At 37.0% G+C, this 26,487-nt stretch overlaps 1 pseudogene; it reads left to right on the forward strand.

Moving 5' to 3' along the window:
* LOC143641367 (cTAGE family member 15-like) overlaps window positions 1-26,003 on the forward strand; it is a 113,063-nt pseudogene extending 87,060 nt beyond the window's left edge.
* The last annotated feature ends 484 nt before the right edge of the window (window positions 26,004-26,487 follow it).

A 26,487-nucleotide genomic window follows, 5' to 3' on the forward strand; every position in this document is an offset into this window, starting at 1 on the left:
TGGTCTAGAAATATCTTGGAATAAGATGCAGAATTTGTACTTTATGTATCTGCCAGAATACTTACTTGCAGGACTTAAACATTTATTGAAGGGCATTAGGTAGCTTACAGATTTTATAAAGGGGTCTGAAAATCCGGGTTGGAAACTATACGGTTGGGAGAAACCATAAAGTTATACTGCATATTGCTTAGGGAAGTTCCTGATGCCACTGGTACTGAGCAGACATTGCCTCTCACCCAGTACAATGTTCCAGAACCTCTGGCTATTGACATCTCTGAAATCTCATGTTCCATGCCTTTATTCTAGCCAAGGTGGATTTGGTCTAAAACCTGATAAATTTGTCTTGCCATTAATTAAACAGGAAGTAAACCTCCATTTGAAAAATTATATCCTGTTTCAACATTCAATTATGACCTTTTCATTGGTTAATCATTTACTCATTGCAAACCTATCCAAGATTTATTTGATAAAACAGTTTATTTTTAAAAGATAATTTGTGATAAACAAATTCCTGGAGCTGACCTTATCTTTACTGATGACAGTTATTCTGGTGGCTTATTAATTCTTATTTATAATCTTACCAGGGATGAATACAAAACCTGAACTTACAAGGAGCTACCTGCCTCACCCCAATTATTAGAGTTACAGGAAACCACTTGGGTCATTGAAGCTAAGTCACTATATATATATATATGTACATATACATCTTTACTGATAGTGTTTATTGTGCCTAACTTATAGCCAGGTTTCCCTGTTTCTTTATTTCCCAGGTTTCCCTATTTCTCTCTGATATGAGCTCTTATGTTGAACCCAGATTGCAAAGCAAAGCCCACTGATGCTAATTCTAAACCAAATTATAACAAGCTTATATTGAGTTCACAAGAGAGCTGATCAGTGAATTGCCTCACCCAAGAGTAGGGCCAGAGGACAGTGCCTGGTCTAAGAGCAGGGAAGTTTTTATAACATAAAAAGTTACAAAGATAGATGTCTAGGCAGCTTACAGCTGACAGGGTCCTGGGAAGCATAATGCAAAGACAGATAGCAGATTAATAATCCACATGTCTTAACATCTCAAGGTAGGGAGTAAACTCAGATTCCACCATCAGAATTAATGAGATGCAGATGAGAATTTTAGGAAGGGTTGTTATCTGGTGAGGGAGAGCCAGGCATAAGTAAGTTCAAAGCTTGGGCAGGAGTTCCAAGCAAGTTTAAAACACCAAATTGTGATCGGGCCAAATAGAAATATTAGTATTTTACATATGTCATTCAACATATGCTCAAATGCATTGTGAAAAAATGTTTTGCACATAAGGTAACAACACACAATGGTTCAGCTTATACTTTCAAAATGTTTGCTGTATTCTGTGCACAATAGAACATTAAATATTTTCCAATAATTCCTATTAACCCCCAAGGACAAGCCATTTTTGAGACAGCCCATCAAAATTTTATGGCTCAAAACACAAAAATTAGAGATAGAATCCCTTGCTAACTGATACAATTCCTCATATGTTAACCAATATAGCTTTATTTACCTTATGTTTTTTTTTTGAAATTTGATGATGTTAACCATAACCCAATACAGAAATATTAGGAGCCATTAACAAGTCCCTCAAGTTACCATAAGTGGTCTGGAAATATACTCAAAAACAACAATGGCAACCACCAGCCCATTTATTAACCCTAGTGAAAGCTTTTGCTTGTGTTTTTCCAGAATATGTAGACCAATATGGATCCCAGCAAGACTTGTGCAACACTTGATGGCTGATTTCCCAGATGCAAAAACTGATTCTCAAGATGAGAAAGTGTCATCAATGACAACAAACCACAATATCCAAGAACCTGTGGTGATGTCAAAGTGTTGGTCAAACAATCTGAACAGATGGGATAAATTCACATCAAAATGTCTCCCAGTCTTCTATATTCTTAAATTATTCTTTAACTACTTTAATCATCCATAGTACACAGATTATTTCTTTGTGGACCTTCATGGCTCATGCTCCTTTCCTTATAGGTGTAGAAAGGGATGGACCATTTCCTAAAATTTTTAGCAATAATTCTCAACTGTTTGCAGATATTGATCATCCAATAGGTTTCTCCAAAGTACCCTGGAACTTCTCCATTCCCTTGCCAGACAGAGCTTTTTTTCTTGTTGTTGTTGTTTTATTTGTTTGTTTAAATTGATTTAAAATAAAAGATGACAGCAGAATGCATAACAATTTTTATGACACATATATACCACAATTTTTCATATCTCCATTCTTACATAAAGTATGATGAAAACCAATTTGTGTCTCCATACATGTATTTTGGATAATGATGTCTATCACATTCCATCATCCTTGCTTATTCCCTGTCTCCTCCCCTTTCCTCCCACCCCTCTGTCATATTTGGAATTCATTTGTTCCTCCCGTGCTCCCCCTCCCTACCTCATTATGAGTCAGCCTCCTTATATCAGAGAAAACATTAACCATTTGGTTTTTGGGGGGATTGGCTAACTTCACTTAGCATTATCTTCTCCAATGCCATCCATATACCTGCCAATGCCATAATTTTATTGACTTTTATTGCTGAGTAAAATTCCATTGTGTATATATGCCATGTTTTTTTATTCATTCATCCACTGAAGGGCATCTAGGGTGGCTCCACACTTTAGCTATTGTGAATTGTGCTGCTATAAACATCGATGTGGCTGTGTCCCTGAAGTATGCTCTTTTTGAGTCCTTTGGGTATAGACTGAGGAGAGGGAGAGGTGGATTACATGGTGGTTTCATTCCCAACTTCTCAAGAAATCTCCATACTATTTGTCATATGGGCTACACCAATTTGTAGTCCTACCAGGAACAGACGAGTACCTTTCCACCCCACATCCTCATCAACACATATTGTTGTTTGTCTTCATAATACTTGCCATCTGACTAAAGTGAGATAATATCTTAGAGTAGATTTGATTTTCATTGCTCAAATTGCTAGAGATGATGAGCATTTTTTTATATATTTGTTGATTGATTGTGTATCCTTTTCTTATATGTACCTGTTCCAGTTTTTAGTCCATGTGTTGATTGGGTTATTTATTTATTTATATTTTTTGGTGCTTAGCATTTTGATTTCTTTATATGCCCAAGAGATTAGTGCTCTATCTGATGTGTGAGGGGTAAAAAGGTGTAGGCTTTCTGTTCACTTCACAGATTATTTCTTTTGCTGAGAAGAAACTTTTTAGTTTGATTCCATCCCATTTATTGATTCTTGGTTTAAATTCTTGGGCTATAAGAAAGTTGTGTCCTAATCACACATGAAGAAGATTAGAACCTACTTTTTCTCTTATTAGACACAGAGTCTCTGGTTTAATTCCTGGGTCCTTGTTCAATTTTGAGTTAAGTTTGGTGCATGATCAGAGACAGCTCTTTATTTTGATTTACTTTTTGCTCATAACAACAAAACACAACAAATAAGCACTGCTTTTGAGATTAAAAAAAATCAATAAAAAATTACATGCTGCCATCTTGGTTCTCCTGCAACAAAATAAGCTTCAAGAAGAACAAATCAACACTGGCCTGGTGGTCCCAGGCTCACAGCAATCCCATTCCACCCTACCCTGGTGGGGCAGACACCCACCAGAGCCTAGACTCAGGTGCAGGACCACCCCTTCTGACCAGCAGAGTACTGTGGGAGCCAAATTTCAGCCCAGACTGCCACAGTCACCTGACTGCCAAGAAAGGTCAAGCCCAGTGGCCCAGATTCACCTGTCATGTTTCTCATGATAAAAACACCAAGGGTAACTCCAGGGCAACCAGGCTGCATGAAATAACCACACAAGAGACAGAGATACCTTTTTTTTTGCAAGGGGGGTGGTCATGTGATGCCTCCTCTCAACTTAAGTGTCTGCAGAGAGAAAGAGTAAGTGCATTCTGAACCTTTTTTGTTGAGGAGAAGCCATTCAAATGAGCAAGGGATCTGGTTTCAGGGATTGAGTCTATTTTTCTGAGGCCTGCTGTCAGCAGGTTGGCTGACATCTAAGAAGGCCATACCCAAAACCAGAGCAAGAGAAATGGACACACAAAAGGCATTTCCATAGAACATTCTATCCCAAACAAAGCAAAGGGGTAATATCACAAAAGAACAAGTAAGTATAGCTCAATCCATGGGGTTACATGCCTACCTCTGAAGATGCATCCTCAACCTCTAGGACTGGGGAAATGTCCAGGTCACTTTATAATGTAGTGATGGTGAGAGCCTCTCTGCTCCAGGGAGGAGAATGTAAAACATTCAAACTGGCTGCCCACATTTACCCATGCCAACTTATGCAGGACCCAGATTCAGTATGCAGAAGTATTCATTGAGGGACAGCAGTAGAGTCTGGAAGCCCAACATCGAGTCAAGGTACAGATAATCTGCACAGGTGGAACAAGAATATAGGTAAAAAATGTAATATCTCATATCCACACTGCAAAAAAGGAAGATACAAACACAACTTGAAAAATTAATGGAGGAAAGTGCCCCAAACAAGGACACTATAATAACAGAAGCCATGGAAAGTGAAGTTGATAAAATGTCAGAGAAGGAGTTCAAAATGTTATAATTAAAATATCTGTGAATTTGTAAATTACCTAAAGGAGCAAATACAGGCAGAAATTGATCACTTCAACAATAAGAGAGAAAATACATGTAGCACAAAATTACTTTAAGAGAGAGATAGAGACTCTAGAAAAAAAAAACAGTCAGAAATCCTTGAAATGAAGGATACAATAAATCAAATAAAAATTTCAACAGAGAGCATAACCAATAGACTATATCACTTAGAAGAAAGAATGTCAGATAATGAAGACAAAGTATACAATCTAGAGAATAAATTCAATCACACAGTGAAGATAGTTAGACATCATGAATAGAACATCAAATAATAATGGGACAGCGTCAAAAGACCAAATTTAGGAGTTATTGGTATAGAGGAAGGCACAGAGTTTCAAATCAAAGAAATGCACAATCTCTTCAATGAGATAATATCAGATAATTTTTCAAGCATGAAGAATGAATTAGAAAACCAAATATGAGAGGCTTCCAGGACATCAAATATACAAAATTGCAACCGATCTACACCAAGGCACATTATAATAAAAATGCCCAGCATACCGAATAAAAATGTAATTTTTAAAGTCACAAAAGAGAGAAATCAGATCACATATAGGGGAGACCAATTCATATCTCAGCAGATTTTTCAACCCAAGCCCTGAAAACCAGGAGACTGTGAATCAACATATACCAAGCTCTGAAAGAAAATGAATGCCAATGAAGAATCTTATCTCCAGCAAAACTAAGCTTTAGATTTGATGATGAAATAAAAACCTTCCATGATAAAAAAAAAAGTTAAAAGAATTTACAGTTAGAAATCCTGAACTATGAAACATCCTCAGCAAAATATTCCAAGATAAGAAAATAAAAACAATGATGAAAATCAGAGGATAAACCAAGTCACATTAAATATTATAAATTTTAAAAAATGGCTGGGAACACAAATCATGTCTCAATAATAATCCTGAATGTTAATGGCCTAAACTCACCAATCAAAAGACATAGACTAGCAGATTGGATTAAGAAAAAAAAATACTAAAAATCTGCTGCCTCCAAGAGACTCATCTCATAGGAAAAGATATCCACAGACTGAAGGTGAAGAGTGGGGGGAAATTGTACCACTCACATGGACTGTGGAAGCAAGCAGAAGTTTCCATCTGTATATCAAATAAAGTAGACTTCAAACTAAAGTCAATCAAAAAGAATAAAGAAGGAGACCGGAGCAGGAAGCCGCGACAGCCACCCAGCCAGACCAGAGCAGGAAGCCGTGACAGCCGCCCAGCCAGACCGGAGGAGGAAGTCCGGTCCCGCCCCGAGCGCTAGTCTCCAGGAAGCCCATCAACCCTTAAAACCCATCAAAGTGGGTGTGGCTACCAGCACAGTTGCGGCTGATCCAGGTACCCGGTTTCCAACTCCCCTAACCTTAGCTGCGATAACTCAAAATATTTCCCACAAGCTTTTGGGGATTGTAGCTATCAACACAAAACAACAACTGTAGAGGCACCTGGTTTCTACCTCAGAGACTAGAGTAGGGAAGATACAGGTGGAAGCTCATTTCCCTTCACACTGGCTATACCCACCACCCTGAATACAGAGGCTCAAACTAAGAATAGACAACGCCACCTACTGGAAGCAAGGAAAACAGTGTTCTGAGAGACTTTTTTTTTTCCTCTCTTTCTCTTTTCTTCTCTCTCTTCCACAACTTCAGCATATGTGAAACCAAGAACTGAGCATGAACAACTGAATTACCAAAGTAATATAATATAGAGGAATTGCATATACCCCACCTCCCCCCTATTTTTTTTTCTGTATTTCTATCTTACTTCCCTTGCCCTTCTCTTATTTCTCTTTTCTTCCTTGTTATTTCTTTTCTTTTCTTTTCTTTTTTTTTAATTCATATTCTCTCTATACCACTTTCAATTTCCTAAATTTTGCTATCTATACATAGGGTAACTATCTAAATAGGAGGTTGAGTCTATACATTCTTCCATAAATTACCAGTCGAGTGGTTAGAGTTCTCCAAAGGTGCTAAGTTAGTTTAACCTCATTCCCTCACTCCTTTCTCTTTAAGTATAACATCCTTCGTCTGAAATTAAGTTTTCTATATGCCACCAGATATGGTACGCCTTTTATGAAACTAAGGAATATATTCTTAAGTAATAATTAAATCCAATATCTATAGTCTTCGAATCTAACTATAAATGTATTAATAATGAAAACTTGTCCTTAGATAATGTACTGTTGATATTGGGATCTGTTAACATTGTCTTTCTCCGAAAAAGAGGGATATTGGAGCTATTCAAGAACAATACAAATATATAAGGGGAAAAACATTAGCTCAACAGTTTCACAAAGCTAGAAAGAATCATGAGCAGTATGAAAAGACAAGGAAAGAAAGGACCACAAACAATACAGGTCAATTCAACATTAGATGAGGTAATATCTGCAGCTGATGGAATGTCAGACAAAGAGTTCAGGATATACATGCTTCAGATGATCTGGAGTCTCAAGGAAGACATTATTCATCAAATTCAGACAATGAAAAATTACTTTGACAATGAATTACACAAACAAATCCAAGAAGCAAAAGATCAACTCGATAGGGAGATAGAGGATATAAAAAACAAACAAACAGAAATCCTGGAAGTGCAGGAAACAATAAACCAAATTAAAAACTCAAATGAGAGTATTACCAGCAGAGTAGAACACTTGGAAGATAGAACTTCAGACAACGAAGACAAAGTTATTCAACTTGAAAAGAACATAGACAGCTCAGCGAGAATGTTAAGAAATCATGAGCAGAACATCCAAGAATTATGGGATAACATCAAGAAACCAAACCTAAGTGTTATTGGGATACAAGAGGGTACAGAGGTCCAAACCAAGGGAATGAGTAATCTATTCAATGAAATAATACTAGAAAACTTCCCAGACTTAAAGAATGAAAAAGAAATCCAAATACTAGAAGCCTACAGGACACCGAATATACAAAATCATAAGAGATCCACACCAAGACATATAATAATGAAGATGCCCAACATACAGAATAAGGAGAGAATCTTAAAAGCCACAAGAGAGAGGAAGCAGATTACATTTAAGGGTAAACCAATCAGGATAACTGCTGATCTTTCAACACAGACTCTGAAAGCTAGAAGATCCTGGAACAACATATTTCAAACGCTGAAAGAAAAAGGGTTCCAACCAAGAATCATGTATCCAGCGAAATTAAGCTTCAGGATTGAAGATGAAATAAAAATCTTCCACGATAAGCAAAAGTTAAAAGAATTTGCAGCTAGAAAACCAGCTCTTCAAAACATCCTTGGCAAAACATTACAGGAAGAGGAAATGAAAAATAACAATGAAAACCAACAACGGGAGGTAGTACAATAAAGGAAAAACTAAGCATAGAGGAAAAACTAATCATGTTAAGTATCATACATAACCAAATATGGCTGGAAATACAAACCATATCTCAATAGTAACCCTAAATGTTAATGGCTTAAATGCACCAATCAAAAGACATAGGCTAGTAGAATGGATTAAAAAAAAGATCCAACAATATGCTGCCTACAGGAGACTCATCTGATAGGAAAAGACATACACAGACTGAAGGTGAAAGGTTGGGAAAAATCATATCACTCATACGGACCCCGGAAGCAAGCAGGGGTGTCCATACTTGTATCAAATAAAATAGACTTCAAGCCAAAGTTAATCAAAAGGGATAAACAAGGACAATACACACTGCTCAAGGGAACCATACATCAACAAGACTTGACGATCATTAATATATATGCCCCAAACAATGGTGCAGCTACGTTCATCAAACAAACTCTTCTCAAGTTCAAGAGTCTAATAGACCACAACACAATAATCATGGGAGATTTTAATACACCTCTCTCACCAATGGACAGATCTTCCAAACAAAAATTGAATAAAGAAACCATAGAGCTCAATAATACAATAAATAACTTAAACTTAATTGATATATACAGAATATACCACCCAACATCAAGCGGATACACTTTCTTCTCAGCAGCACATGGATCCGTCTCAAAAATAGACCATATATTATGTCACAGGGCAAAGCTTAGCAATTACAAAGGAGTTGAGATACTACCATGCATTTTATCTGATCATAATGGAATGAAATTGGAAATCAATAATAAAATGAGAAAGGAAAAACCCTACATCACATGGAGATTAAACAATATGCTACTGAATGAACAAAGGGTTACAGAAGACATCAAAGAGGAAATTAAAAAATTCTTAGAGGTAAACGAAAACTCAGAAACAACATATCGAAATCTTTGGGACACTATGAAAGCAGTACTAAGAGGAAAATTTATTTCATGGAGTTCATTCCTTAAAAGAAGGAAAAGCCAACAAATAAATGACCTCATACTACACCTCAAAGCCTTAGAAAAAGAAGAACAAATCAGCAGCAAATACAGTAGAAGGCAAGAAATAATTAAAATTAGAGCAGAAATCAATGAAATCGAAACAAACGAAACAATCGAAAAAATTGACAAAACTAAAAGTTGGTTCTTTGAAAAAATAAATAAGATTCATAGACCACTAGCGACACTAACAAAGAGAAGAAGAGAGAGAACCCAAATTACTAGCTTACAGGATGAAAAAGGCAACATCACAACAGACAATTCAGAAATACAGATGATAATTAGAAATTATTTTGAAACCCTATACTCTAATAAAATAGAAGATAGTGAAGGCATAGATAAATTCCTTGAGACATATGAACTACCCAGATTGAATCAGGAAGATATAAACCACCTAAACAGATCAATATCAAGGGAGGAAATAGAAGAAGCCATCAAAAGACTACCAACCAAGAAAAGCCCAGGACCGGATGGATATACAGCAGAGTTTTACAAAACATTTAAAGAGGAACTAATACCAATACTCCATAATCTATTTCAGGAGATAGAAAAAGAGGGAGAACACCCAAATTCATTCTATGAGGCCAATATCACCCTGATTCCCAAACCAGAGAAGGACACCTCAAAGAAAGAAAACTACAGACCAATATCCCTAATGAATTTAGATGCAAAAATCCTCAATAAAATTCTGGCAAATCGTATACAAAAACATATCAAAAAGATTGTGCACCATGATCAAGTAGGATTCATCCCTGGGATGCAAGGCTGGTTCAATATACGGAAATCAATAAACGTTATTCACCACATCAATAGACTTAAAGATAAGAACCATATGATCATCTCGGTGGACACAGAAAAACCATTCGACAAAGTACAGCATCCATTTATGTTCAAAACATAAGAAAAACTAGGGATAACAGGAACTTACCTCAAAATTATAAAAGCTATATATGCTAAGCCTCAGGCTAGCATCATTCTAAATGGAAAAAAACTGAAGGCATTCCCTCTAAAATCTGGAACAAGACAGGGATGCCCTCTCTCACCACTTCTATTCAATATAGTTCTCGAAACACTGGCCAGAGCAATTAGACAGACGAAAGAAATTAAAGGCATAAAAATAGGAAAAGAAGAACTTAAATTATCACTATTTGCGGATGATATGATCCTATACCTAGAAGACACAAAAGGGTCTACAAAGAAACTACTAGAGCTAATAAATGAATTCAGCAAAGTGGCTGGATATAAAATCAACACGCATAAATCAAAGGCATTCCTGTATATCAGCGACAAATCTTCTGAACTGGAAATGAGGACATCTACCCCATTCACAATATCCTCAAAAAAAATAAAATACTTGGGAATCAACCTAACAAAAGAGGTGAAAGATTTATACAATGAAAACTACAGAACCCTAAAGAGAGAAATATAAGAAGATCTCAGAAGATGGAAAAATATACCCTGTTCATGGATAGGCAGAACTAACATCATCAAAATGGCAATATTACCAAAAGTTCTCTATAGGTTCAATGCAATGCCAATCAAAATCCCAACGGCATGTCTTGTAGAAATAGATAAAGCAATCATGAAATTCATATGGAAAAATAAAAGACCCAGAATAGCAAAAGCAATTCTAAGCAGGAAGTGTGAATCAGGAGGTGTAGCGATACCAGATTTCAAACTGTACTACAAAGCAATAGTAACAAAAACAGCATGGTACTGGTACCAAAACAGGCGGGTGGACCAATGGTATAGAATAGAGGACACAGAAACCAATCCACAAAATTACAACTATCTTATATTCGATAAAGGGGCTAAAAGCATGCAATGGAGGAAGGATAGCATCTTCAACAAATGGTGCTGGGAAAACTGGAAATCCATATGCAATAAAATGAAACTGAATCCCCTCCTCTCGCCATGCACAAAAGTTAACTCAAAATGGATCAAGGACCTTGATATCAAATCAGAGACTATGCGTCTGATAGATGAAAAGGTTGGCTCCGATCTACATATTGTGGGGTCGGGCTCCAAATTCCTTAATAGGACACCCATAGCACAAGAGTTAAAAACAAGAATCAACAAATGGGACTTACTTAAACTAAAAAGTTTTTTCTCAGCAAGAGAAACAATAAGAGGTAAATAGGGAGCCTACATCATGGGAACAAATTTTTACTCCTCACACTTCAGATAGAGCCCTAATATCCAGAGTATACAAAGAACTCAAAAAATTAAACAATAAGAAAACAAATAACCCAATCAACAAATGGGCCAAAGACCTGAACAGACACTTCTCAGAGGAGGACATACAATCAATCAACAAGTACATGAAAAAATGCTCACCATCTCTAGCAGTCAGAGAAATGCAAATCAAAACCACCCTAAGATACCATCTCACTCCAGTAAGATTGGCAGCCATTATGAAGTCGAACAATAACAAGTGCTGGCGAGGATGTGGGGAAAAGGGTACTCTTATACATTGCTGGTGGGACTGCAAAATGGTGAGGCCAATATGGAAAGCAGTATGGAGATTCCTGGGAAAGCTGGGAATGGAACCACCATTTGACCCAGCTATTGCCCTTCTCGGACTATTCCCTGAAGACCTCAAAAGAGCGTACTACAGGGATACTGCCACATCGATGTTCATAGCAGCACAATTCACAATAGCTAGACTGTGGAACCAACCCCGATGCCCCTCAATAGATGAATGGATAAAAAAAATGTGGCATTTATACACAATGGAGTACTAAGCAGCACTAAGAAATGACAAAATCATGAAATTTGCAGGGAAATGGATGGCACTAGAGCAGATTATGCTAAGTGAAGCTAGCCAATCCCTAAAAAACAAATGCCAAATGTCTTCTTTGATATAATGAGAGCAACCAAGAACAGAGCACGGAGGAAGAGCAGGAGGAAAAGATTAACATTAAGCAGAGTCATGAAGTGGGAGGGAAAGGGAGAGAAAAGGGAAATTGCTTGGAAATGGAAGGAGACCCTCATTGTTATACAAAATTACATATAAGAGTTTGTGAGGGGAATGGGAAAAAAATAAGGAGAGAAATGAATTACAGTAGATGGGGTAGAGAGAGAAGATGGGAGGGGAGGGGAGGGGGGATAGTAGAGGATAGGAAAGGTAGCAGAATACAACAGTTACTATTATGGTATTATGTAAAAATGTGGATATGTAACCGATGTGATTCTGCAATCTTTGTAATGTTTTGAATAACCAATAAAAAAATAAAAAAATAAATAAATAAAATAAAATAAAAAGAATAAAGAAGAACACTACCTTCTACTCAAGGGAACCATACACCAACAAGACTTAACAATTTTAAATATATATACACCCAAAACAATGAAGCATCTACATGCATCAAACAAACTCTTCTCACGTTCAAGAGTCAAATAGACCACAATACAATAATTTTGGGTGACTTTGACACACCTCTTTCTTCACTAGACAGAACTTCCAAATAGAAGCTGAACAAAGAATGATAGAACTTAATAATATACTAAATAATTTGATTTAACTGACACATATAGAATACTTTATCCTTCGATGAAAGAATATACTTTCTTCTCAGCAGTACATGGATCCTTCTCTAAAATAGACCACATGCTATGCCACAAAAAACACTTAGCAAATATAAAAAGTAGAGATACTACCCTGCATTATATCAAATCAAAATGGAATGAAATTAGAAATCAATAATAAAATTAAAAAATTCATTCCAACACCTGTAGACTAAATAATATTCTAATGAATAGACAATGGGTTGCCAAAGACATCAAAGAGAAAACTAAAAAAAAATTAGAGGTAAATGAGAACACAGACACAATATATCTAAATTTCTGGGGCTTTATGAAAGCAATTCTAAGAGGAAAGCTCATTGCAGGGGGTTTATTCCTTAAAAGAAATAAAAGTTAACAATTAAATGAGTTAACATTACATCTCAAAGCCCTAGAAAAACAAGAGCAAATCAACACCAGAAGCAGCAGAAGGCAGAAAATAATTAAAATCAAAGCAGAAATCAATGAAATTGAAACAAAAGAAATAATTGAAAAAATTGACAAAAAAGTTGTTTTTTTGAAAAAACTTAATAAAATTGGCAGACCCTTAGTCATGCTAATGAAGAGAAGATGAGAGAATACCCAAATCACTAACATATGTGATGAAAATAGAAATATCACAACAGACACTATGGAAAAACAGAAGATAATTAGAAACTATTTTAAAAACTTGTACTCCAATAAAATAGAAAATATTGAAGGCACCAAAAAATTTCTAGAGTCATATAGTTTGCCCAAACTGAATCAGGATGATATAAACAATTTAAACAGATCAGTTTTGAGTGAAAAAAAATAGCAGATGTCATCAAAAGTCTACCAACAAGAAAAACCCAGGACTGAATGGATACACAGCCAAGTTCTAAAAGACCCTTAAAAAAGAACTAGTACCAATACTCTTTGATTTATTTCAGGACATAGAGAAAAAAAAGGCAGAACTTTCAAACTCATTTTATGAGGCCAATATCATCCTTATTTCAAAACTAGGCCAAGATGCATTAAAAAAAAGAAAAAAACTTCAGACCAATATCTCTAATGAACATAGATGCAAAAATTCTCAATAAAATTCTGGCAAATCAAATAAAAAACATACCAAAAAGATTGTGCAATATGATCAGGTGGGATTTATCCCAGATCTGCAATGTTGGTTCAACATATACATATCAATAAATGTAATTCATTACATCAATAGGCTTAAAGATAAAACTCATATGAACATCTCAATAGATGCAGAAAGGGCATTTGACAAAATACAGTACCCCTTTACATTCAAAACACTAGAAAAACTGGGGATAACAGAAATATATCTCAAAATCATAAAGACTATCTATGCTAAGCCTCAGGTCAATATCATTCTAAATGGAAAAAAAATTGAAGGCATTTCCTCTAAAAACTGGAACAAGACAGGGGTGCCCTTTTTCAGCACTTCTATTTAACACAGTTCTTAAAACACTGGTCAGAGCAATCAGACAAATGAAAGAAATTGAAGGAATACACATAGGAAAAAAAGAAATTCAATTGGCACTATTTGCTGATGATATGATTCTATACTTAGAAGACCCTAAATGTTGCACCAGAAAATTTCTAGAACTAGCAAATAAATTCAGCAAAGTAGTATATATATATATATATATATATATATATATATATATATATATCAACACCCCTATATTAAACGCATTTCTCTATGCCAGTGATAAATCCTCAGAAATCTGAAATGAGAAAAACATAAAATACTTGAGAATAAACTTAAAAGAAGGTGAGAGATCTATGTATTGAAAATTACAGAACCCTACAGAAGGAAGTCAAACAAGACCTTAGAAAATTGAAAGTTCTATCTTGCTCTTGGATGGGCAGAATTAATATTATCAAAATGACCATACTTCCAAAAGCAATATACATATTTAATGCAATTCCAGTCAAAATTCCAATGGTATTCCTCATAGAAATATAAAAAGCAATCTTTAAAAACATCTGGAGAAATAAGAGACCCACAATAACTAAATCAATCCTTAGCAGAAAAAGTGAAACAGGTGGCATCACTATACCAGAACTTCAACTATACTACAGAGCAATAGTAACAAAAACAACATGGTATTGGCACCAAAACAGACTGGTAGGCCAATGGTACAGAATAGAGGACACAGAGTCTAACCCACAAAATTACAATTATCTTATATTAGACAAAGGTGCCAAAAAGATGCATTGAATTAAAGATAGCCTTTTAAACAAATGATGCTGGGAAAACTGGAAATCCATATGCAACAAAACAAAATTAAACCCCTCTCTCTCTCCATGCACAAAACTCAACTCAAAATTGATCAAGAACTTAGGAATAAAGCCAGAGATCCTGGAACTAATAGAAGAAAAAGTAGGCCCTAATCTTCATATGTGGAATCAGGCCTCAACTTCATTAATAAGACTCCTGTGGCACAAGAATTAAAATCAAGAATCAATAGTTGGAATGAACTCAAATTAAAAAAACATTCTTCTCAACAAAAGAAACAATCTGTGAGGTAAATAGAGAGTCCACATCTTGGGAGCAAGTATTTACCCCTCTCATATCAGATATAGCACTCTCCTCTAGGGTTAATAAAGAACACAAAAAGCTAAACACCAAAAAAATCAAATAACACAATCAATAAATGGGTGAAGGACCTGGATAGACACTTCTCAGAAGATTATGTACAATCAATCAATCCATACATAAAAAATGTTCATCATCACTAGCAATTAGAGAAATGCAAATCAAAACCACTCTAATATTTCATCTCACCCCAGTAAGAATGGCAGCTATTAAAAATACAAACAACACTAAGTGTTGGCATGAATGTGGGGGGAAAGGTACACTTGTTTACTGCTAGTGGGACTCAAAATTGGTGTAGCCAATCTGGAAGTTAGTATGGAAAGCAGTATGGAGATTTCTTGAAAAATTGGGAAGGGATCTACCATTTGACCAAGCTATATTCTCCTGGATATATACCCAAAGGACTTAAACACAGCATACCTCAGGGACACAGCCACATCAATGTTTATAGCAGCACAATTCACAACAGCTAAATTGTGGAACCAACCTAGATGCCCTTCAATAGATGAATGGATTAAAAAATGGCATATATACACAATGAAATTTTACTCAGCAATAAAAGAGAATAAAATCAGCATTTGCAGGTAAATGAATGGTGTGAAAGAAGATAATGCTAAGTGAAGTTAGTCAATCCAAAATAACCAAATGGCGAAGGTTTTCTTTGATATAAGGAGGCTGATTCATAGTGGGGTAGGGAGAGGGAGCATGAGAGGAATAGTTGGACTCTAGATAGGGCAGAGGTTTTGGAGGATAATGGAGGGGGCATGGGACTATAAATGATGGTGGAATGTGATGATCAATAATATCCAAAGCACATGTATGAAGACAAAAATTGGTGTGAATATACTTTGTATACAACCAGGGATATGGAAAATTGTGCTATATATGTGTAGTAAAAATTATAATGCTTTCTGCTGTCATATATAAATAAAAAAATCAAAGCTCTACATCAGACTTAAAGACTGCTTTGTGATGTGTATTTTATGCACATTTATTGAACTCAATTTTCCTGAAATGATTCTCTATAAAATTAAACTATTGTCTCAAATTATATTCATGGAACTTGAGACAATCAATTCCAACAAAATCTCTTCAATCTGACTGCCCAAATTGTAAAAACTAATTCTATTCAAATTAAGATGCCTGTGGTTTCCACTTTCTTTTAAGGGTGGGCTACACACTTGCTTGACCAATGACAAAAGTTAGTTTCATGGTTTAATCCCTACAGTCTGTTAACATATGACATATTAGGTATACTTCTATTGTTAACCTTGTTTGCTATCAAAAGTCTTATTAACTGTATGCCTGAAGCTGAACAAAAAATTGTCTTAACAACTCAGGGTGTTCAAGACTTAGAGTTGAGAACTGTTTCAGGCCCTGATCTTGGACTTACCTGGGGGTCTTGCTCATTGTTCACCAGGGAAATCTTAAGATAGAATGCTATGTTTTGGGACAAAATGCTGTCACAATAATGGCAAGTCCAATTTTGTTGCCTCTTTAACAAGGAGTATTTCCTCTGTAGGTGCAAGTTCAGCCTACATGTCAATTTCTAGACTCTTGGTGTCTGGATTCCCATAAGATGATATATTATGTATCACTTCTGGTCTATCATGACTGTTATATGTAAATTGGCACATATCCACTATAAAAGCTATCTTTTGCTGTACAATAAAGCAGATGTTGTTCTCTGAAACCATCTTTGAAGTGGTTTCTCCAAGCCCTCAAGCTTCCACAGTCGATGCTGGACAATGGCAGGTCCCTCAGCATTTTTTTTTTGAATTTTTTGTTATATTTTATTTTTGTTTTTACTATGTCAGACTCTCTGTATAGGTCTGTTTTCAAAGACTACCTAATCTTTAGGGAGACTACCAAGATTTTAGCAAGATAGCTTCAAGTAGAAGTAGCTCTTTCTATTTTGATGACAGACCAAGAAACAAGTTTTATCCTAGCCACATACTAGTATGTGATTTTGAAAATAATGTTTAACTCTCTTTGTTATGTGTGGCCTCATCCAACAAGGAGGTCCACAGAACAGGGTCGAAGAGAGTGTGGCTTCAGAGTCACTAATCAAGATCTCCAGAGACCAAACAGAAAACAGGTCTCATTTTATTGCACAGTTACCATGTATTTATACTCAGGCAGTAGCTAAGCAGATTACAGGCAACCACCAATGCAATGTCTGCTAACTTTCCTTGTAGCAACCAATCAATAAGTGGGCCATGGAGCAAGCACACAAACTGCAACATATGGCCCAGGGCTGTGCCTCTCACAAGCCAAGCCTAGCATGAGGGAGTGGCCTGTCACTCAGATGCCTAGCACAAGGTGAGTGGCCTGCCACTCAGTCGCTGTTAACACATGCCATGTATGCAGTAATTCATGCACTTTTTCCCACATCTTCCCACTCTTACTCTGCTGCAAAGATTTCAGCCAGCATTGCTGTTTTTTGTTGTATTGTCTTCACATGGTTACATGACCATCTCACAACAAGAGAAAATATTATCACTATTATGAACAGTAGGGACAGGGTAATCGCTTTATAAGAATTAGTTAATTCAGCTATCAGGTTTTTCCAATGTTCAGTCAATTCATGGAAGCAAAAAAAGGTTTTCAAGATAGACACCTTTGTCCATTGATTTTGACAATTGTCTTGGTAAGCTTATGCATAGTCATAAAATAGTTAGCATACCAAACACCATTAATATACTAAGAAAAATTGGAGAAGTGTAAGGTTACATTTTCAGATACAGCATATTGGGTGACACAAATACCCTAAAATTTAGAGTCACAAGTGAGCCTTTGCAACATAAACAGAATATCTAGTTTTTCCTGGTAGAGGTCTAGTTCTTGCTGAATGACTAAGATAGCGGCTTGAGACAATATATTTAGTCATTTTGAATGGCATAGGCTTCTGCCATGGTAGTAGACAAATTTTTTATAGTCTGAGCAGTCTAGATGCTCTGAGTTTGTGAAGCAGCAGCAGTGGTTGTGGCGGCAATGGTGGCAACCAGGGCAGTAATCCCAGTGATGATAAGTCTAATTGCCTACCTTGTCCAGTGTAGTATCTCATTTAGAAGATTCTTCATCTCCATGTCCCATGGACTCCTCCACTCTCCAGACAGGTTCACTGGAAGTCAGACTGCTGGGGACACTCTGAGAATAAATAGACATTTAGCTTTCATAGCATGGGTTAGACAATTTGTTAGCCAGCAGGATATATTTACTGCATAAGGGATCTCTGTCTTAGTGATATTTATGCCATCAGTATCATTGATTATTAGCCTGGCAAAGAGTGGTGTAACACAAACTTGTGCTTAGTGGGTACAAGCATAATTTGGCACAAAGACAAATCCATGAATATATAATATATAGTATATTAAGGGTGCTTGGGATGCTAATTATTTTATGACTATGCATAACCTTACCAAGGCAATTGTCAAAATCCATGGTCAGGGTATGGACTCAATATACACCCATTTATCCAGCTGGCTGCTGTCCATTTGATGGGTCTAGCAGCTAGCAAAATTGGTGTGATATCCATCATGCCATACTGATTTCCTGCATACCCGTTGGTAATGGCTTGTTCTGCATAGCAGTTACTGAAGTAGCCCATATGATTTTTGGGTGAAATAGTTACATTCCAGGGGGCTGCACTTACCCAGGCACATAGATGTTGTTCTTCCCCAGAGAAGGTATGGCAGTAACACATTGATTCTATGGGATGTTATCATTATCAGGGGGGAACGTTCCAAAAAGCATTGTTGGGTACGTTGGTAGCAAGGGTTTTTTGCATTTCCCATGGGGCAGTCTCTGGTTATAGGTAGAATTAACTATAACTCTAAGGTCAGTGAGAGATAATCCAGCATATGACTTATTATAGTTATCTACAAGAGTTTCATTTGCAAGAGCAAAACAGAGAGGGCTGCCTGGATTGTTGTAGGAACAGATGAAGTGAGGCCCTGAAGATATCAAGAAGCAATTTTATTTGGCTGCAGCCAGGTTCAGAGGGCACAGTTTTTCTGTAATCTATCAATTCCCTGAACCCTGAGTTCAGGTAGTTTCAAAGTTTTATACCCAGCATGTAAGGGGAGAGGCTTAGAAGTTTGCAGTCTACAGAACTTCAGATAAAAGCAGCTTTTTCTCTCAGTGTTTTGGGCAAGTTAACCCTTCAAGGACAACACCTAAAAAGTGGAGAGATTCTTCTTCTCCCCTTTCTTTCCTCCCCCTGCCAGCTGTTACTATAGAGCCCAGTTAGTAATTTCTCTTATCTTAAAAATGCAGACATCTCTGTGAAGCCCAGCTCAAGGCCAGAGGCTTTGTTTACACATTTCTACAAACTACTATATTGGATATGTTTGTGAAAAACTAGTAAGCGGGTGTCCAGCACTTGACGTGCTGGTATCTTCTTGGCCAGTGGCCAAGTAAACAGGTGACACAAAAATAGAGAGTTTATCTACATTGAACTCTTTTGCTGGAAATCCTAAAATCAGCCATGGTAAAGATTCTGGAGAAGACCAGTTAAGGCTTTACTGTGGAGAAAGGGGGTGCAACTTTATAATCAAGGTCATAAACTTTTGCTTGTGGGGATGCACCAACTTGTTGGCAATGTGCCTTCTTTGTTTGGCCTTTATATTGAAAAGATATATGGAAATGCCCCTGGGGGCTTGTTAGAGGCTATTGCCACCTCTGAATAATGGATGACCAATATTCCCAGTGACTTGCATCTTCTTTCAACTGATGGATTCCTAAATTTTGCTTCTTGGGCCTGACCTCTGCCCTCAGTCTGACACTGCAGAAAGCCCCAGTGCTGACTATGCATGAGGCACCTTGGAACATGCAAGGATTAGACTTAGCTCTTGTACTCAGGGAACTTCTAAGTCCTTAAAAGGAAAGTCTGTAAAATGGTATTCTTCTGTTAAATGGAGCAAGTAACAGTGATCTTGGAATTGGAATGATCAAATCTTGTAGACACTAAGCCTTCTTCTTACCAACTGATCAACAAAGGATGGCAAGTGCCACCTGTGATGTTGGGAAAAAGGGTGTACCTGAGCTTTGCTCATCCTTCACTCACATTCATTTCTTCTTAGTGTTCTTTGTGTGGTGCAACTTCATCTTTCCTTAGGTGTAGGCCCTCTTGTCAAGTCTGTCTTTGAGTTTCATAATTTCCTCATTCTTTAGAGTCAAGAGGTTGTTCTGGCCTTACCTGTAGCATCTGTGCTAATTGCAGGTTCCCTCACCTGGATCAGCTCATGTCTCCTCTTGCCTACAGATTAGATCAAGGTGGAATTAATGGACCCATGAGATCCCAACCACAGCTCATTTCCTGCAGATTCCCCACCTCCTCTACTGCTCAAGCTTCCAGAAATGCCAAGTAAGAATTTCCCAAAACTGAAGAGTGGAAGAAATGTAAGCATCCATTGATGGAGGAATGGATAAACATGTTGTCCATCCACACAATGGAATATAATTCATCCCACATTCTGTTAAGTGTAGTCACACAATCACAAAAGGACACTTACTATGTAATTCTACTTAGATGATGTATATAGAGACATTAAATCCACAGAAACAGAAAGCAGGGGACTGAATGATGGGCAATGGGGTGGCAGTATTTCATGGGTGCAGAGTTTCTGTTATGAAAATGAAGTCTAGCAATAGATGGTGGTGATAGTGAATGTACTGAGCACTTCTGAATTCTATTTGCACTTAAAAATGGTTAATGTGGGCTGGGATTATGCTTAGTAATGCTTCCAATGTTTATAGCAGTTCAATTTACAATGACTGAGCTGTGGAAGCATCATAGATGCCCTTCAATAGATGAAATGATAATGAAACTGTGGTATGTATACACAATGGAATATTACTCAGCTTTAAAAGAGAATAAAATTATGGCATTTGTAGGTAAATGAATGGAGCTGGAGAATATTATGCTCAGTGAAGTAAGCCAATTCCAAACAACAACAAAAACCAAAGGCTGAGTGTTCTTTCTGATAACTGAATGCTGATCCATAATGGGGGGGTGGAATGGAGGAACTATGATGGGGAAAAGGGGAGGGAGGGATGAAAGGGAGCATGTGGAGAGTAAAGATGGTAGAATAAGATGGACATCATTAACCTAGGTACATATATGAATGCTCATATAGTGCGCTGTTACATCGGGTACAACCAGAGAAATAAAAAGTTGTGCTGAAATTGTATAGAAGGAACCAATATTCTTTCTTCTCTCTTGCCCAAGACTACAGGCTCCTGGGTCTATCTCTAGCCATAATTGACAGCTGATTTAAAGGAACTCCTGACTGCATCCCTCACAACCCCACTGTTAAGATGGTCTAGAAGAAAACATGCAGGTGGTTCCTATCACTACAGCCTCTAAGAACAGAGGTGTCTCTTTGCAGAATGCAGAATGGCTTCACCCCTCCTATAGAACTAGCCTCTAAAGCCTCCTGGGTCATCGGGGCCTTGGGCAATGGGCTGTGTGAGAGAAAGCTGATTCTGATACCAGTTGGCAAAGGAGGTGAGAAAAGTGAGTGGTGGGCACCTAGATAGACTCCATCCTCCATCAAATAGTAAGTACTACCTCAGCGAGGGAGATCCTGGGAACAAGGGACAAATGCCTTTCTGGCAACAATTGCTAACACTCAACCCCAAAAGTAATAGCCCAAATGTGGTCTACTGGGTAGCCCTAAAGGGACTGCCTTATGTAGGTTCAAGGTCAAGATAGCCTGCTAGAAAGGCTGAATCTCCTGCCTGGAGAAACTCCTTCCTAATTTCAGGTACTACAATGTGCTGAAATTGTATAGAATTTCAGTAAACTGGAGGCCATAGAGATGGAAGAAAGTGAAATCCTCCAAAACCCGGGTATTGAGGTGCTTCAGAAAACAACCAAGGAATGTGGGGTGAGGTGAGGGCCAGGATCAGTTCTCAAAGATCCAGATTTGGAGGCTATTCAAACTCTCTGCATGTTAGATACTGGAGGTACTGACAGAAAGTTGATTAGAATAGCCAAAGAAGAAGGGAATCACCCAAGAATTCAAGTTTTCTCCCCCTTAAGACTTTTCTCCCCAGTAGGAAATAGCCTACAAAGTGTTCAGCTGACAGGCAGGAACTTTGGAACACTTGTGATTGCAGGCAGAGAGTTGCTCACAGCTAACTTCACTTGAAGTTGTTTCTTTGTTTCAGAATCTGCTCTTTAGAAAAGGCCTTAAAACCAGTCAAAGATACACAGCTGCTCTTCTAAGTGACCTAGAGTAAACTTTGCTCACTATAACTCATTAAAATGCTAAACTCTCTGCCCTAAATTAAGTGCATATGCATTTATTTGGTTTGCTTTGGTTTGGTACTGGGAATAGACACCAGGGATGCTTTACCACTGAGCTACATTTTATGGTAGAGATATCTCAGAAGAAAAGAAAAAGAACATGATGCAATCTGTATCATTGTGAGCCCTCCAGAAATCAATCTTGAACATTCTTGCTACTTTGTAGTATAGAAATAGAATGTCCAGTCAGGAATGTCTATTACCTCATATGAAGACAAAGACTAGTATGTAAAAGGAAACTAACTAGAATATATAAGAGATCACTTTCTACAGTAAATATTCAGCCTTCAGATAAGAATCCACTGAGGCTAGATGCACACAAATAAACACTGCTTCCAGTTGAATACCCTGGTGTCTCCTGTTTGTGGGAGAATCCCACACAACATTTTATTTTGTTTTGTTTGAGGCAGGATCTCACTTATCTTATCCTTCTCTTTGATATATATTTATAATGACCAGCTGTCTTAGAAGTGTTTATATCCTGTGAGAAGTGAAAAGAACATCTGAAAAAAAGATTTCAAAGACTCTTAAATAAATAGTTGTCTACAAAAACTGACATGAAAACCAACTCAATTTATTTTTAGAAACATTACATATCATATACTATTTTAAAACAACTTATCAAAACTGATTTATTCCCATGTCTGCAACTCTTCTCAAATTGTTTTTCAAATGTCTAACACAAGAGTTTTTCTATGGAATGATTCAGATGACTTCTGTAGAAATTGTCAACAAGGCTCAGTGGTAGAGAGCTTGTCCAGCATGTACATGGCCCTGAAGTTTAACCCCCAACACTGAAAGAAAAGGAAAGGGAAAAAGAAGAAAGGAAGGAAGGATAAAGAGCAGGGACAGGAGGGGAGAAAAGAAATGAGTAATTAAAACAAAAGGGCAAGTGGTATAAAAATAAATATATGGTGTACTAACTCTTTCAAAAATTTACAGAGCTGTAGAATTTTAGCTACACCAAACTGAGTGATATTATGACCATATAGAATGGCACATAATAAGTTCTGCCTTAGCCTGGCCTAAAACAAATCAATGGGTGGGTGACCTGGAGAGGACTTTTCTCTGGTTTGATTTGGACTGTCATAAACCTTCACTGGTTCAGAATTTATAGCATAGTGGAGGGACCAAGACTTCCCTGACAAGCAGTGTAAGTGTGCTAGGCCCCTGAGATCCCATGACCAGGGATGCCCATGCCCATGCCCACAGCCCCTCCCCGCCACTCACTGGTACAAAATGGTCTGCTCCATTGCCTGGTGCAGGTTTTCTCCTGACCAAAGGCCTGAGTGTTCACAGACTATTTTGGTGTACCTGGGGATTGTATGGTTGTGGAGGGAATAGCCAAAGTAGCGTTAGCAAGATGGAGAGGCAACAACTATCTCTCAGCCATACTTGGGGGTTGTCCTGGGAGAAGTAACTAGGGTTGTGGTCTACCTTGACTGAAGACATGGAAACACACCCTAGTCCTTATGGCTGTCCATGGGAGTTGGTGATATGTACAGCTATTGGATTTTTTGTTGTTCTCTTGTTTTTGTGGAGATGTTATCAGTCTCTGAGAAGCAGGCATTACATGAGAAGATAAAAAAAAAAAAACTTGCTCTAAAACTTTTTGGACTAATTCAAAAAAATGTCAATTACTTGAAAATGTTAGCCTTGTTCAAAAAGCGTATGAAGGCTTAGAGTCACCTTTAAAGGATGTCATTTTGGTGAAAAAGTCAGTAAAAACAGAAAACTTGGAGGCAATATATAAAATCCTGGAGAGGTCCATATCTAAACTTGAGGATGAAATACTCTTTCTAGAAAATGAGCTAAAAGAAGAGAAAACTAAATATTCTCAACAGGATAAACTGATGGTGGATATATCAAAACGGATTAAGTCCCTAGAAGATGAATCAAAATTTCTTAAATCACAAATACCTGAAGCTAAAACAACCTTGAAAATATTTCAAATGAATACAGAAAAAATTAAAGTAGCAATAAAAGAGGCTTTGAATGACTTCAGGAAAGTCATAAACAGCTTTTACAAGAAGTTGAAGTATAGAAAGAAAAAGTGAATGGCCTTACTAAACAGAAAATTATATTTGAACACTCTAAAGTACATGCAGAACAAATTCTAGGAGACAAATAATATCACATTGATTCTCTGACTGAACACTTACTGCAGATAAAAGATTTGGCTCCCGTGCTTGAAAAAGTCCTAACAGATGATGGTTACTTGGAATTGGAATTGAAGAGTTAATCAGAAATTAGTGCTCACTTAGAAGATCAGCCAAAAGGTTCTTGGAAGACACTGGTTTATGATTCAAAGTTAAAGGCCTCTTTTAAAACCTTAGGAAGAGAAAGAAATCAAATTTTTACTTTATTATCTGAAGTAATTGAAACAAAGGAAGACTTAATAGAACATATTAAAAATCTTAAGACAGAACAAGCATCTTTGCAAACAGAAAATATACAGTTTGAAAGTGAGAATCAGAATCTTCAGCTGAAATTTAAAGTCATGATGGAATTATATCAAGAAAATGTAATGAAACTCCAAAGAAAATAGGAGAGAAAAATTACCAGGTAGAGCAATAAGAGAAACTTTTCAAAGAGGAAGAAAAGATCAGCCATACAACTAAACTGCTGGAGACCAATAGAAAGCGATCAAAAAGGTCTTGAAGAAGAATTGGAGAGAACCATTTGTTTTTATCAGGGGCACATTATTTACTATGAGAAAAAAAAGCTCATGGTAATGAGTTGGCAGCTAGGAGTGCTGAAAGATACCTCAATATTTTAAGGAAAAAATGCTCACAATATACAAAAATTAACTCGAATAGAGTTATAATTTAAGCTTGTAGAAAAAGATCCTTCTGTGCTTGATGCTTCAAATATAGCCTTTGGCAAAAAGAATTCTCCAAATGGTCCCTCACCATTGGGTCAACATTCATGTGAAATAAGACCTTCTCATTTGGAAAAGAAGGCTCCACTCATACCCTCAACTTTGGTGCCAGTAAGAGGAGAAAGTGGCTCAAGGGGCCCAGAGAATCCTCTGGACCATCCAACTAGCAATGAAAGAAGAGAATCAAACGGTGATAAGTCAACTTATCCTCAGAGAGCGCCTTCTGACATATGGCCCCTGGAACATCCATGGGAACAGGCCCATAGGATAATGATCCCTTCAGCAGGTCAACCATATTCTGATCCACATCTTCCTCTACAAAGGCAAGATGGATGTTATTCTAAATTTGGTAGATTGTCTGGATCAGCAGAACTCAGAAGTTCCACTATGCTGTCTTTGGATAAAATGGATGGGCCTACATATTCAGAAATGGAATCTAGTAGAAATGATACCAAAGTTGATCCAGGTGATTCAAATGTACATGATTTAACTCTCCCTGCTGAAAACCAAGCAACTGGCTCTGGCTTTTCTTTCTCATCTTTCCCTCCAATCAGAGGTCCATTGTTTTCTGTGGATCCAAGGAGTCGGTTCATGAGAAGAGGACCTTTTCTTCCTCCACCTCCTCCAGGAAACACTCATGGAGCATCACCAAAATATATACAGTACATACTTATATGTACTTTACCTAAATAATTGGGCTATTATTATAAAAATAAAAATTCCCATGACTAAGAAGAATCCTCTTCTTGATATTTGAGCTGTCATAATTAAAAAAATAGTCTTTTTATATGACTGATGTGGAGAAATATAGTACAAGGGAATGAAACTAATAGGTATATGATTAAGTGTTTTATTTATAAACTTTTTTTAGTTGTTGATAGACCTTTACTTTATTCACTTATTTATATGTAGTACAGAGAATCAAACCCAGTGCCTCACACATGCTAGGCAGGAGTTCTGCCACTGAGCCACAATCCCAGCTCATGATTATATTTTAATAACCACTAACAAGAATCTAAAAGAAAATGAGAATATCTCCATTATTAAACAAATACAAGCCAAAATATATAACCAATAACAATTAGACCTGAATTATTTTCTAATGTTGTATTCATTACAGGGATTCTTTGATTCTATAGTGGTTTTACCAAAGGCCTGAAATATTTCTTTGCACTTG

Source organism: Callospermophilus lateralis, unplaced genomic scaffold (genome assembly GCF_048772815.1).
Source record: "Callospermophilus lateralis isolate mCalLat2 unplaced genomic scaffold, mCalLat2.hap1 Scaffold_996, whole genome shotgun sequence".
Classification (NCBI taxonomy): Eukaryota; Metazoa; Chordata; class Mammalia; order Rodentia; family Sciuridae; genus Callospermophilus; species Callospermophilus lateralis.